Genomic DNA, 14,824 nt, shown 5'->3' on the forward strand with positions numbered 1-14,824 from the left:
AGTATTTAATAATATAATTTAAAGTAATAGCTATTATTTCCTTAGGTAATTTATTATTTAAGTAAATAGTTAAATATTTTAAATTTATATTTTATATTAAGTTATAAGTAAGTATTTCTATAGATACTAAGAGTTCTTTTAAATCCTTATTTATTTCTATTTCTAAGATCTATTTAAATAGTATTAGAATATTTATTAATTTCTCTTTATATTATATACCTTTTAGCTTTTAATAATACTATATAAGTTATAATAGCTATTATTAAATAAATAGTATAATTTAAAGTACTTTTAATAATACTATATAAGTTATAATAGCTATTATTAAATAAATAGTATAATTTAAAGTAACTTTAATATACTTATAGTAATTAATATATCCTTAAGATAGTAATTAATCTTAAAGTTTAAGATTTTATATTATTTAATTACTTAAATTTTATTAAAAAGATAATATAGCTTTTTAGTAATATTTAAATCTATTTTACTAGACTTATTCTATTAATTTTTTACTATATATTTCTTAATATATAGCTTTAGCTTATTTTAAAGTCTAGTAAATTCTACTTTTAAAATTTCCTTAAGTATATTAATATTTATTCTATTATTATTTATTATAAGTACTTTAATATAATCTCTTAATTTTATTATATAAAGATTAAGAATAAGTATAAGTTTATTTTAAAATAAAGAAGATTAAATTTATTCTAAGTAGTTAATAATAGCTTTTATTAATATTCTAAGTTTCTTATTCTTTATAACCTTATTTTTATTATTATATATATTCTTTTTAATTTTTATATTAAGAAGGTTTTATATTTAAGATTAAAATATTAAATATATTATTACTTTAGCCTTTAAAAGATACTATAGCTTAGTAAAAGAATACTTAAGTTATAAGCTATTATTCTTAAGATATTATAGTTTTAAAAGCTTTTTCTTAAGATACTAAGGTTTAATATAATTAATATCTATTAATAGCTATACTATATTTAAAGAATTAATTTATACTATAGTAGTTTATACTACTATAGCTAGATTTAATTTACCTTTATTAATTAAGTAACCCTTTATTTAATAATCTATATATTTATATAATAGTAGAGTTTTCTTATAATAACTTTATTATAATTTTATCTTTTCTTTTTCTTTTCTTTTTAATCTTAAATAGCTTAATATAAAGCCTCTTTTTTATATAATAACCTATTAAGACTTAGCCTTTTATATTATTTAAGACTTTACTTATATATTAGAATAACCTTATTAAAAAGTAATAATAAATTAATAAAGAAATAAAAAAGACCTAAGAAAATTTATTAAAGTTATAATAAATATTTATAAAATTATAATATTAACTTATTAATTAGTTTTAATATTAATTATATAAAGATTTAAACCTTCTTTAAGAATAAGTAAATAGATTATAAATATAAATTTAAAATATATAAGCTATAATCTTATTATTTATTTTCCTTAAGGAAATACTTATTTCTATAAAAGACCTTTTTATATCTTTAATATTAATTTTAATAAATATTTAAAATCTTTATAGAAAATTATTTCCTTTTCTATAAAAATACTTAAGAAAATATAATAAATATACTATATAGATATAATAAATATATAATAAGCTTAAGATTAATTATACCTTTTTTAAAAGGCTATAAGATATATAGTACTTTATTAATTAATATTTAAATACTAAGCTTTAGTAAGTAATTTAAACCTTTTATTTATAAAAAAACTATTATAACTTTAACTCTAAAGTCTTTATAATCTATTTAAATTAAATTAATTTAAATCTTAATTTTAAAGGGTAAGCTATAATTAAACTATTTACTCTTTATTAAAGTAAAAATAAGTTTTTCTTAATTTTCTTTTTTTAGTTTAAAAGTATTATAATTAATATTAAAAAGAATATATAAAATAACTCTTTTAAGATTATATTTCTATAAAATACCTTAAATAAGTAATTAATTAACTAGCTAATTATTATTAATCTTTTTATAAATAATATAAATTAATAGCTTAATAAAATATAAACTATAGCTTAAAAGTTAAATTAAGCCTAAAGAAAAAATAAAATTCTTTATTAAAAAGAGAAAATATTATTTTAATTAAGAGATTATATCTAGTTTATTAAAAAGCTAGTAATTAATAAAGATTTATTTATTTTTTTATACTCTCTGCTAAAGCCTAAGTCTTCTTAAAGCTATCTTATAAATTTAAAACTGAAGGATCTATACAGATTAAGAACCTAATATATTAAACCTAACTTTTTCTTAATAATTAACTTTCTCAATAAGACTGTGGTATAGCAATAGCTAAACTCTATAATGAGGGGGAGATAAAAGAAGCTTCTATATACATAGTAGCTACTTCTTCCTAGTAATTAATAAAGATAGTAATATTTTAATAATAAAAATAAACTATACTATAGTTAATACCTAAGATTACTATAGCCTAAGGAAAAGGCTAATAGAGTAAAGCTAAAGATATTACTTTAAATATAATTTAAATAAATACTTAATTATTACCTATTTAAAGAAATAGCTATAATAATAAATTAATATAATATATATTAAGGAGTCTTTATAAAATAAGCTTAATAATAATATTATAACTTAATAAGATTTATATTATAAAGAATTTAAAGAAAATAAAGAATATTACTTAAGAAATAAGTAGCTTTAATATAAAAATAAGTATTAAAGCCTATAGAAATAAAAAATAGAAATTAAGAATTATAAAAGAAATAAATATTTAGCACTTTAACTATAATATTATATTAAATTAATAATAAAGCTTAAGAAGCTTTAATAGACTTAAGGTATAATATATACTTATTAATTAATTTTTAATTTATTTATAATCTTTATTTTCTATATATTAATAAAAAGAAATAATAATTTTATAGCTTTATTAAAAATAACTAGAAGATTATAATAAAAAGTATTATTTATTTTTAATTAAAAATTAATAATTATAATTAGATTATTTATATTTATACTATTAAAAGATTTAAAAAAGATATATTCTTAAAGAAACCTTAAATAGAATAAAACTAAATAACTATTATAACTTATTAATTATAAATTTATTATAATATTATAAATATTTTAATTCCTTTTATAATAATAAAATATAATTTTATAAAATAAGTTAAGAAATTAGCTTTTTTCTTAGCCTTTATATTTATAGTATATATTAAATAAATTTATAAAAAGCTATAATAAAAAAAAATAAACTAATAGTAAAAGAAAATAAGTAATTAAGTTTACTTATTAAAAATTAAAATCTCTTTTTAAAGAATTAATTTAAAAACTTAATATAAGCTTATTAACTTTATTAATACTATTAATCTTTAAAATATTAAAAAGATATTTATAAAAAAAACTTTAATTAATTTAAAAAAGAAATTACCTTAAGAGATCTATAAAGAGTTTTAATATCTCTTTAATAATATAAAAATATTATAATTACCTTTATATTAATTAAGGGTAAATTATAAGATTAACCTTATAAAAAATAAAAATAAAGATAATTCTTTTTTCTTTTAAGGGCTATTATACTTTATAGTAAAAGAAAAACTATTTATACTATAAAAGATATTAATTAATCTTTTTAATAAAAGATTTATTTAAACTAATAGCTTAATTATAGCTATTTTTATACTATTTATTAAGAAATTAGAAAAAAGATTAAGATTTTATTATAATTACTATACCCTTAATACTATTATATAGTAAAATTATTACCTTGTATTCTTAATTATAAAGATACTATAAGACCTCTTAAGAGCTAAGTAATTTATTAAGCTTAATATTATTATAGTATTTTATAAAGTATAAATAGTAAAGAGATAAAAAGACTAAATAGCCTTTAAGACTTATTTTAATTCTTTTAAATAGCTTATATACTTATTTAAACTTAATAATACTTTTACTATATTTTAAAGATTTATTAATTTAATACTATAAAAATATCTTAATAGATTTATAATAATTTATATTAATAATATTTTAATTTACTTATTAAGAAGTTTAAAAGACTATATAGTAAAAGTAAAAGAGATATTATAATCTTTATTAAAAGTTAAATTATACTTAAACTTAAAGAAGTATAAATTTACTATTAAAGAGATTAAATACTTAGAGTTTATTATTAAAGTAAAAAAAATAATATCTTATAACCTAGAAAAATAATAAGCTATTTATAAATAAGTAATATTTATATTAATTAAAAGAGTTTAAAGTTTCTTAAGCTTTATAAACTATTATTATATATTTATTTTAAATTTCTTAATAATAATTATTTTTTTTATAAAATTTACTAGAAAAAGTATACTATTTATATAAATTAATAATAAAGATATTATATTTTATGAATTAAAATATTACTTTATTAAAGCCTTTATATTAATAAAATAAAATCTTTAATAATTTATTTTTATTAAATTAAATAATTTTAAGTTTACTATAAGTAAGGTATTCTTATAAAAAGATAAATAGAGAGTTATTTACTTAATTATATATATTTTATAATAACTCTCTTTTATTAAATATAATTACTTAATTTATAATAAAGAGATATTAACTATAATTTAATATTTAAAAGTATAAAAAGTAAAGCTATATAATATTAAACTTTTTATAATCTTTATAAACTATAAGAACTTAAAGTACTTTATAATAAAGTAAAATCTATTAAAATAATAAGTTTATCAAGTAAAAAAGCTATTAAAATTTCCTTTTTAATTTACTTATTAAGTTAATAAAGATATTATAATATTTAATACTTTAAGTTATAAAAAATAAGATTAACCTTAAAAAATAGATAATAAATATATTTAAAAATATAGAAAATAAGTTTTAATAATAAGAATTAATAAGGAAATTCTTAAGGAAAATTAAAGTAAATTAATATTAATCTCTAAAGAATTAAGCTTAAAATTAAATAAAATATTAAATAAAATATTAAATAAAAGCCTTACTTTAATTAAATTATATTCTTAAGATAAATTAATAACTATTAAACCTAATTAATAGATTACCTTTTTAAAAGATTTTAATCTTTAATACCTATAAAATAAAACTATATATATAAATATAATATATCTAGGTATATAAATAGCTATTAAGTAGTAAGCTTAATATTTTCTTATAAAGCTTAAATTATAAATTTAAATTATAAAATATAAAATTAATAAAAAAAATATTTATATTATTAAAGATATCTTTAAGTATTTAAAAGTAATAATAATAATTATAAGAATATTATAAATTAATTATAAATTTATATTATTTAATAAGAATATAATTTAATCTTAAAAGGTTATTTAAGATATAATATTACTTAAGCCTAAGTATAATAATATTAATATTAACCTAGGTTTATATAGCTATATTATTACTTTATTAAGAATTATAATATTTATAATTAAAGCTATATTTAAAGGGAAATAAAGTAAAGGTTATCAAAATTACTTTTAATTCCTTAATAACTTTATAATAAATTTATAATAAACTTTATTATTAATTTCCTAGCTTTAAAAGACTAATAGAATTAATACTTATAGGTTATTTAAGACTAATTAATAAGAATTATTATATTAAAAGCTATATTTAATATAAAAGCTAAGGAATATATATAGTAATTTTTTAATTATTACTATAGATTTTATAGTATATTTACTTTAATTATTAATAATAAAGATATAAATTAAATTAAGAAGTTTTAAAGTTCTTTTTATAAATTAATAGAAATTAAGTAATAACTTAATACTATATACTATCTATAAATAAATAGTAATCTTAAATAATTAAACTAAGAAATATAAGTAATTCTATAAATCTATATTAATTATTCTTAAAATAACTAATTAAGCCTTTTACTTATAGTATAATTATTATTAAATAGCTATAAATATATCTCCTTAAGTATAAGCCTTTTCTTTATTATATATAGTTATTATATATTTCCTTTTTAATAAATAAAGATATAGACTTTAAGCTATAAGATTATAAAGAGTTTAATATTTAATAATTTATAATTAAGCTATAATATATACTTAAACTTATTTAAATATAAGCTATTATTATTTAATAGTATTAAAAAGATATTATAAATTAATATAAATATCTTATTAATAGATTCTCTATAGGTAATAAAGTATAATTAAAGCTTATAAATATTAAATCTATTTAACTATTTAAAAAACTAAATTAATAATAATATAAATATATTATTATAAAAGTATTAAATAGTTATATAGTAGAACTTAATATCCTTAATAAGATATATTTTTAATTTTATATTAATTTCTTAAAGAAGGCAATTAATAATCCTTTTCTAGGTTAATAAAATAATAATATTTAACCTTTTATTATACTAGTAAATAATAAAGATAAATAAGTAATAAAATAAATTAAATATACTTAATAAAAGAATTAAGATTATAAATAAATTTATTAATACTTAATTAAATAGAAAAGATATAAAATACCTTTATAAGAATTAATTAGCTATATTAAAAAAATAATAACTTTAAATAATTTTAAAATATAATATAAATCTATTTTAAAGAATAATAAACCTCTTAAGTAGTTTATAATAACTATATAATAAAGTTAAGGCTATTCTTAAAGGAATATACTTTAAAGTATATTAAAAAAGAAATTTAATAATTATATGAAGTTTACTATATACTTAAAGCTTAAATAGATTTCTATTACTTTAGAAAAACTTAATAGTAAAATAAAAATAATAATTAATATAAATAAGAAAGTCTTTATTTAAGACTTAAAGAAGGTTATATTAAATTAATTAAATTAATATAAATTAAACTCTTATATTAAAAGTATATAAGCTACTTAATTTAATCTTATTAATAATTAATTAAGAAGTTTTATACTATCTTTAATACTATTTACTACTTAAATATTATTATCTTAAATATTATTATTATTATTATTATTTATAATAATAATATTATTAATATCTTAATTATTATTATTATTATTAGAAAAAGTAATTATTTTAAGTATATTACCTTTATACTTTTTATTAAATATAATAAAGATAGCTTATTATAGCCTCTTTATAGTAAAGAAAATTAACTTTATTAATAGCTTAATAAGATTAACCTTAGGCTCTAATAGATTAATATTAACTATATTAAAAAAAATATAAATAAAAAGACTATAAATAAGTTTATTACTTTAGTAAGCTTAATTAAGTTTAATATAATATTATATTAAATTTATAATATTAAAAGTAGCTTTAAGCTACTTTAAAGTAATTAAATTTAAATAATAAATAGACTTTATATTAATATAAATAATTATAATATAAGTATTATATTTAGCTTATATTATATCCTTAAAGGGATTACTATAAGTTAAATATATTAATATAGCTTAATTAATAATTTATATTTTAATTATATCTTAAGTAAAAAAAGAATATAAATTAACTAAGGTTATTATAAATATATTATAAATAATTTATATTATTTTTAAAATATTAATCTTTAACGTACATGATAAGCGGGTGCAACAGACAAGCGAGTGCAACACAACATCACAACATCTCAGATAGAAATAGCAATAAAAACACAACAGACTATTAATTAAGTAAAATTAATCGCTATATTCTTCCATAGACATAGCGACAAGTATCTGACAGGTCCTTGCATTATGTCCTGTCTTGCCGCACGCTCCACAGCGCCTTTCCTTCATTCGCGGAGGCCCTCCTTGACCACCACTTCTCGATGGTCCAGCCACCGCCTGCGCATCAACATCCGTTTGATCAATTACTTGCCTTCCTTCCTCTACTGTCATCACCCCTCCTTTCTGTAGCCGGGTTCTTTTTGCCCTCCGCCGCCGGCTTAGTATCTTATTTGCCTGTTCAAGATCTTGGACCCTGGCCTCTAATAAGGCAACCTTATGCATAACTATCTTTGTTCCCTTGGAAGAAGACCTCAATGCTTCTAGAATTGACTCTGGAGAGCTACTTTTATGCCTTTTGATTCTCTTTTCAAGATATTCAAGCTGAGAGTCGGCTTCAAGGATAGTCTTTGGGGTCTTTGAGACCCAAGGGGTCGAGGGGCTAACTACCTCCTCCACAGGCGTTGGAGTCCGCAGCTGCACATCGAGCTTCGAGATTACACTTTCTGGGTCGAGAGGAGCAAGTCCGGCTCCTCTAAAGGCTGCTTTAATATTTTTCTCTGTCATTGTGGCCTGGTAGGCGGTGTAAAAAGCCGGCAAGAACTCGGTTTTGGAAATGTGGGTTACGGAGCATCTGATCAAATGCTCGATTTCTCGCCCGTAAGCCTTCTTAAGCAGGCCAAAGCACCCGACATCAAGAGGCTGCAGCAGATGAGACGAATGAGGCGGTATACAAAGCGTGATGATTTTATTTGCCTTGCAATATCTCTCAAAGTCGACCGAGTGGTGACTTTGGTGTCCGTCGAGGATCAGGAGACGATAGCGATTCTTTGATTGCTTGGTAGTACACCGGTCGAAGTGCTTTAGCCACTCGAGGCCTATCTCGTTATCTGTCCAGCCATTAGGACTCGTCGCAATAGCCCAATCGCCCGGGAGGTTGCTTTCTCGGTACCAGTGGGCGAGGTGATATTGGCCCGCACCTATGATGAACGGCGGGATCGCTTGGCCCTCGGCATTGATCGCCTGAATGACTGTAATCCATTCCCGGTTTCCAGGCTGCACTGATTTTGGTCTTCCACGCCTTTCAGCACCTGTGACGACCATTCCGCTCGCAATAACGCCCATCATAAAGCCAGTCTCGTCAAAGTTGTAGATTTCATCAGGTCGGATGCCATACTTCGCAATTACATTTGCTATGAGCCTAAACCAGTTGCGAATAATGGTCGGATCTTCACATTTGGCTCTCTGGTAGTCATATTTACGGGGGAAATGCGTCTTGAGGTCTTTGTGTCGCTTGACGAAGTTAGAGGCCCAGCGCTTGCCGACAGGCGGCGTCTCGCGGTCGGCGAGCAATCGGTTAGCCATCTCCTCAACACAACGCAGTCGCGGGGGAAACCCTCGCGAATCCAGATCGAGAATGAACTGAACTATGATCTGTTCTTCTAGATCAGATAGTTTGCGTGATTTTGGGATAGAATCACGCGTAGAAAGGATACCCTTCTGTCGGCGATATAAAGTCCAATAACGGACCTGGTAGATGCCTGCGGCGCGTCGGAGACTTAATTTTGGGTCATTTTGAAGGGCACGAAGTGCAAGAAGAATCCTAGCCTCAATATTTGGGTCTGGCATATTTGGTGGTTGAAAATTAATTGATTAAGTTGAGAAGATGTAAATTGCGGGATTTTTTGTTGCACTCGCTTGTCTGTTGCACCCGCTTATCATGTACGTTATAGTCTTTTAAATTAATAAAGATATTATCTTTATTAATATATTAAAAGGTATTATTTAAAAGACTTATTAAATTTTATAAAATAAGTATATTAATAGTAAGAAGCTATTATAATAAATTAATAATAAAGCTACTATAAAGGATAATTAGAGTTTATATTAATATATAAGGCTAATTATTAGCCTAATAAGTATTATACTTTATAAATAAGACTATTTATAAAGTTAATAATATTAAAATAATAATAAAGTAATAAATATATATTACTTTTAATAGTAATATAAGTAAGAATAAAGAGTATTTTAATATTATAATTTTTACTTTTTTCTTTAATATATATAAAAAGACCTAGATATTATTTAATAGTATAATTAAGGTAGTTTTAATAATTTATTATACTAGGAAAATAAATAATAAACTTAATAAAAACTTAAAAAAAGACTTATTTAATAGTAAATTTAAGAAAAAATAAAGAAAATAAAAAGAATAAAAAGAAACTTAATATAAAATAATTAAAAGGTATAAATAAAAATAATATAATTAAGCTAGAAAGAGTAAAAATAAATATATTATAAGTTTATAAAGATTATAGTAATAAAAATAAAGTAATTATATAATTATAAATATATAAAAGAAGAAGAAAAAGAGAGAGGAATTTAAAGTAATAATATTATAAAGATATCTATAGATTATATAGCCTATATATTAACTATAAATTATAAAGAAAAGGAAATATAAGTATTAAAAGGTAATAAAGTAATAATAAGGCTTTTATAAAGTTAAAGAAGCTTACTTTTCTTTATTAATAAAAGCTAATTATATTATAACTTTATAATTATTAGCCTTAGCTTAAAAAATAAGGAAATATTATTAATAGCTATACTATATTTAAAAAATTAATTTATACTATAATAGCCTATATTACTATAATTAGACTTAATTTACCTTTATTAATTAAGTAATCCCTTATTTAATAGTTTATATATTTATATAATAATAAAGTTTTCTTATAGTAATCTTACTATAACTTTATTTTTTCCTTTTCTCTTCTCTTTAATCTTAAATAGCTTAATATAAGGCCTCCCTTTTATATAATAACCTATTAAGACTTAGCTTTTTATAATATCTTATTAAAGAGATCTTATTAAAGTTCTTTTTTATTATTATATTACTTATAAGGTTTTATAATTATATTAAATTATTAATATTAATATAAAACCTATTAAGAGTTTTAATATTTTAAAGTTTAAAATAAACTTAATAGTAATAATAAGCTTTATATAAAATATTTATATTTAATTTATTATTATTTATATTTAATTATTATAAAAAAGATTAAAGTTATAAGTTTAATATTTTATATTTTAAAGTATTAAATAGTTTAAACTCTTATATCTTTATTTTATATAATTAAAATACTATTAATAATACTTATTACTAGAATTACTAAGGCTATTTATATTATTTTAATATATCTTATTATAAACTTAAAGGTTATTATTATTTATTTATAAATTTAAATTATTTTAAAAAAGATTTTATAGCTAGTAAATATTATTTATTTTCTTATTAAATAAGTTTCTTTTAATTAAATTCTTAATAAGCTTTAATTACACTTTAATAAATTAAATAAGAAAATTCTCTATTTTATTATATTAAGTAAATTTAATATTTTATATAGTAAATAAAAGCTTTTTAATATTTAATAGTTTTAATTTATTATTAATATTATTTTAATAATCTTAAATTAAATAGTAAAGTTTATTAAAAGTAAGCTTTTTAATAGTAAAGCTATTAATCTATTATTTTATAGTATATGAATAATTTTAAATTTATTCTTAAAAGTATATATCCTTATACTTATTTATTATTTAAAGTATAATATTAATAAAGACTATTAAATAATAAATTACTAAGATATAATAATATAAACTTTATACTTTTTAAAGAAAGTTCTAAAGAGTCTTATTTATTTTATATCTTAATTAATATATCTTTATAATTAAAGAATTATTATAGTATTTTATAAGATTTTTATATTATTCTTTAAATAAAGATTTAAACTCTATATAGATTTTATATACTAGCCTTTTTTCTTTAAATTAATAAAGCATTAACCTTATAAGACCTTATTAAAAAGTAGCCTTTTAAAACTTATCTTTTAATTTAATAATTTTTAAATTATTATTTCCTTTTAAATTAAAATTATTATATTTAATTTACTTTTTAATAAAACTAATATATATATTTAATTTATAATTATTAGGCTTTCTTAAGAAAATAAAATTACTTTTATTAATATTTATAATAACTTTAATATTTAAGATATTTAAATTAAAATTAAATTAAAAAAGATTTCTATTTAAAGAATATTTAATAATAAATATTAAGCTAAATAGTAATAATAATAAGGTATTAAAGAATTATTAAAGTTTAAAATTAAAGGAAATTAAAGTTTAATTAATAAATAATAATAACTTAAATAATAAAATCTTAAGGCTAAGTAATCTTAAAGTAATAAATTAAAGAAAGTTAATAAAAGATTCTAGAATATATATAGTTAAATAAATTAAAATATTAAATAAATTTTTATATATAAAGATTAATTTATAGATTCTTTTTAAATATTTTTTAATAATTATAAATAAGAAAAAATAAAAATAGTAATAAAAGGTATTAATATTAAGTTCTTAAATATAATATAAAATAAAAAAGAAATTAAGTTTATTAAATAAAATTAATATTTATTTTAATTTTATTTTTATTAAAGTATAATTTCCTTTATTATTTTATTAAGAGATAATAATTATAATAATATATTCTTTAAATATAAACTTTAAGTAATAAAGTTTTACTCTTTATATTTTCTTTTTCTATATTAAAGTCTTTTTAATTTAATATTATTATTATAATATTAAAATAAACTTTATAATAAGAATTTTTATTTTTATACTTTTTTAATAAAAAGATTTTCTAGACTTAAAAGATAATATTTTTATTAAAATTATATTTAAATAGTATTATAATATAAATTAATAAAGTTCTATAATAAATAAAATTAAAGTTTTTAATATTTATTTTTTATATAAATATAAAATTTAATTTTCTTAAAATATTAATTTTTAAAAATAATTTTAAATATATTTTAAAGCTAATATTTATTATTAAAATTTTAAGATTTTAATAATAATTTATAATTTATATTTTAAGATTTTAAAATTTTAAAATTTAATATTTAAGTTTATATATATTTAATTTATTATTTTATTATTTAATTATATTTAATTTTAATATTTAAGTTAATCTTATTATTAGCTTAATAAATATTTTATTCTTTTAATTTAAATTTAAGGCTATTTATAAATTTTAATTTTTTAATTTAATTATTATTTAGTAATTTTATTTATAATTTTAAAATTTTAAAATTTAATTTTAAAATATTAAAATTATTTAAATATTAAAATTATAATTTAAGTATATATATTTTACTTTATTTTAATAATATTAAGAGTAAAATTAATATTTTAACTTTAAGTATTTATTTAATTTTCTAATTCTTAAAGTAATTAATTTAATTTATTAATTTAATATTTTAAAGTCTTTTAAAGTTTCTAGTTATATTAAAGGGTTTTAAAAAATTATATCTAAATATTATTTCTTTATTTTAAGATTTCTAGTATATTTAATATTTAATATTTTAATTATATTAAATAGTATTAAAATATTTAATATAATATATTTAATTTTATTTTAAATTTTATTAATTTATTAATTTATTTTATATTATATAATATTTAATTAATAATATATATTTAATTTAAAATAAGGTTTATTTTATTTAATTCTTTAAATTATTTTCTTTATTTTCTTAAGTTTTAATTTTATATTAATATAATATTATTTATTTTTTTACTCTCTATTAAAGCCTAAGTTTTCTTAAAGCTATCTTATAAATTTAAAACTAAAGGATTTATATAGATTAAAAACTTAATATATTAAACTTAACTTTTTCTTAATAATTAATTTTCTTAATAAGACTATAATTAATATAAAAATAGTTAAACTCTATAATAAGGGGAAAATAAAAAAAGCTTCTATATATATAATAATTACTTTTTCTTTTTATAATTTACTATTAAATACTTTTAAACTTATATAGTTAATTAATCCTTAGTCTATTTATTATTAATTACTTTATATTAATTAACTTTATAATCTTTATTTAATATAATATTACTTAGAAAAAAAAGCCTCTATAGTAATATACCTAGCTATTTAAAAGGCTATTTCTTTAGTAAAAAAGATATTATAAATACTATTTTACTTAATAATAATAATAAAGACTTAAAGTAATTAAAATATAAAGCTAAATACCTTTAATAAATTAAATATAATAATAATAATAATTATAGCCTTATTAAATTAATTACTTTTAATTATAAAGTCTTATTACTCTTTATAAGATATTTTTAAATCTATAAATAAGGCTAAATAGTAATAAGGCTTAAATAAAAGCTTAAATATTTAAAAGACCTAGAGAAAAGGCTTATAAAAAGGCTTAATATATATAGAGATAAAGTTATATTCTTTAAGGTAATTAAATTAAACTATAAGTATAAGACTTAGTATTAATACCTTAAGTCCTAGGTAGCCTAGGCTAATAAGGTCTTTAATAATCTTATTAAGTTAATTAAAGATAAGATTATAAAAGATAAGGCTAAAGTAATTAAAGTAATAAGGGCTTCTGTATTAAAGGCCTTATAAGGGGATTCTATTAAGGATATAGAAAGTTAAAATATAAGCTAACTTAGAGGTAAAAGCTTTATAGAAATTAATTTAATTATATAATATACTGTCTTAAAATTTTATTATTAAATACTTATACTAAGATATTATAATTTTAAACTATATTTTAAACTAAAAAATATAATATTATAATATTTATATATTATATTTATATTTAAAATTTAAGTTTATATATATATTATTTCTTATTATTTATAAGCTTTATAATACTTTAAAAAGTTTATATTATAATATAATATATTTCTTTTATATATTATCTTAATAAATTATAAAGAAAAGTTTTTATATTTTTATTACTTTTAAACTATATATATTATATTAAAATTAAAGTTTTAAGATTTTATTATAATATATTTTTTTAATAATATATTACTTAATATAGCTTTATAATATTAAAATTTTTTTAAAAAAAAAGTTTAATATATATTTTAATATATAAAATAAATTTAAAAGTTTAATCTTAAAAAGTATTTAAAGTAATCTTAATCTTATTATTATAAAAGTAAATAGGTTATATATATATAATAAGATTATTATATTAGCTAAGTTATTATAACTAACTATAATATAGAAAGCGCTATAATAATAACTGCTAATAAGATAACTAAGGTAGGTAGGGCTA

Source organism: Fusarium poae, chromosome 4 (genome assembly GCF_019609905.1).
Source record: "Fusarium poae strain DAOMC 252244 chromosome 4, whole genome shotgun sequence".
Lineage (NCBI taxonomy): Eukaryota > Fungi > Ascomycota > Sordariomycetes > Hypocreales > Nectriaceae > Fusarium > Fusarium poae.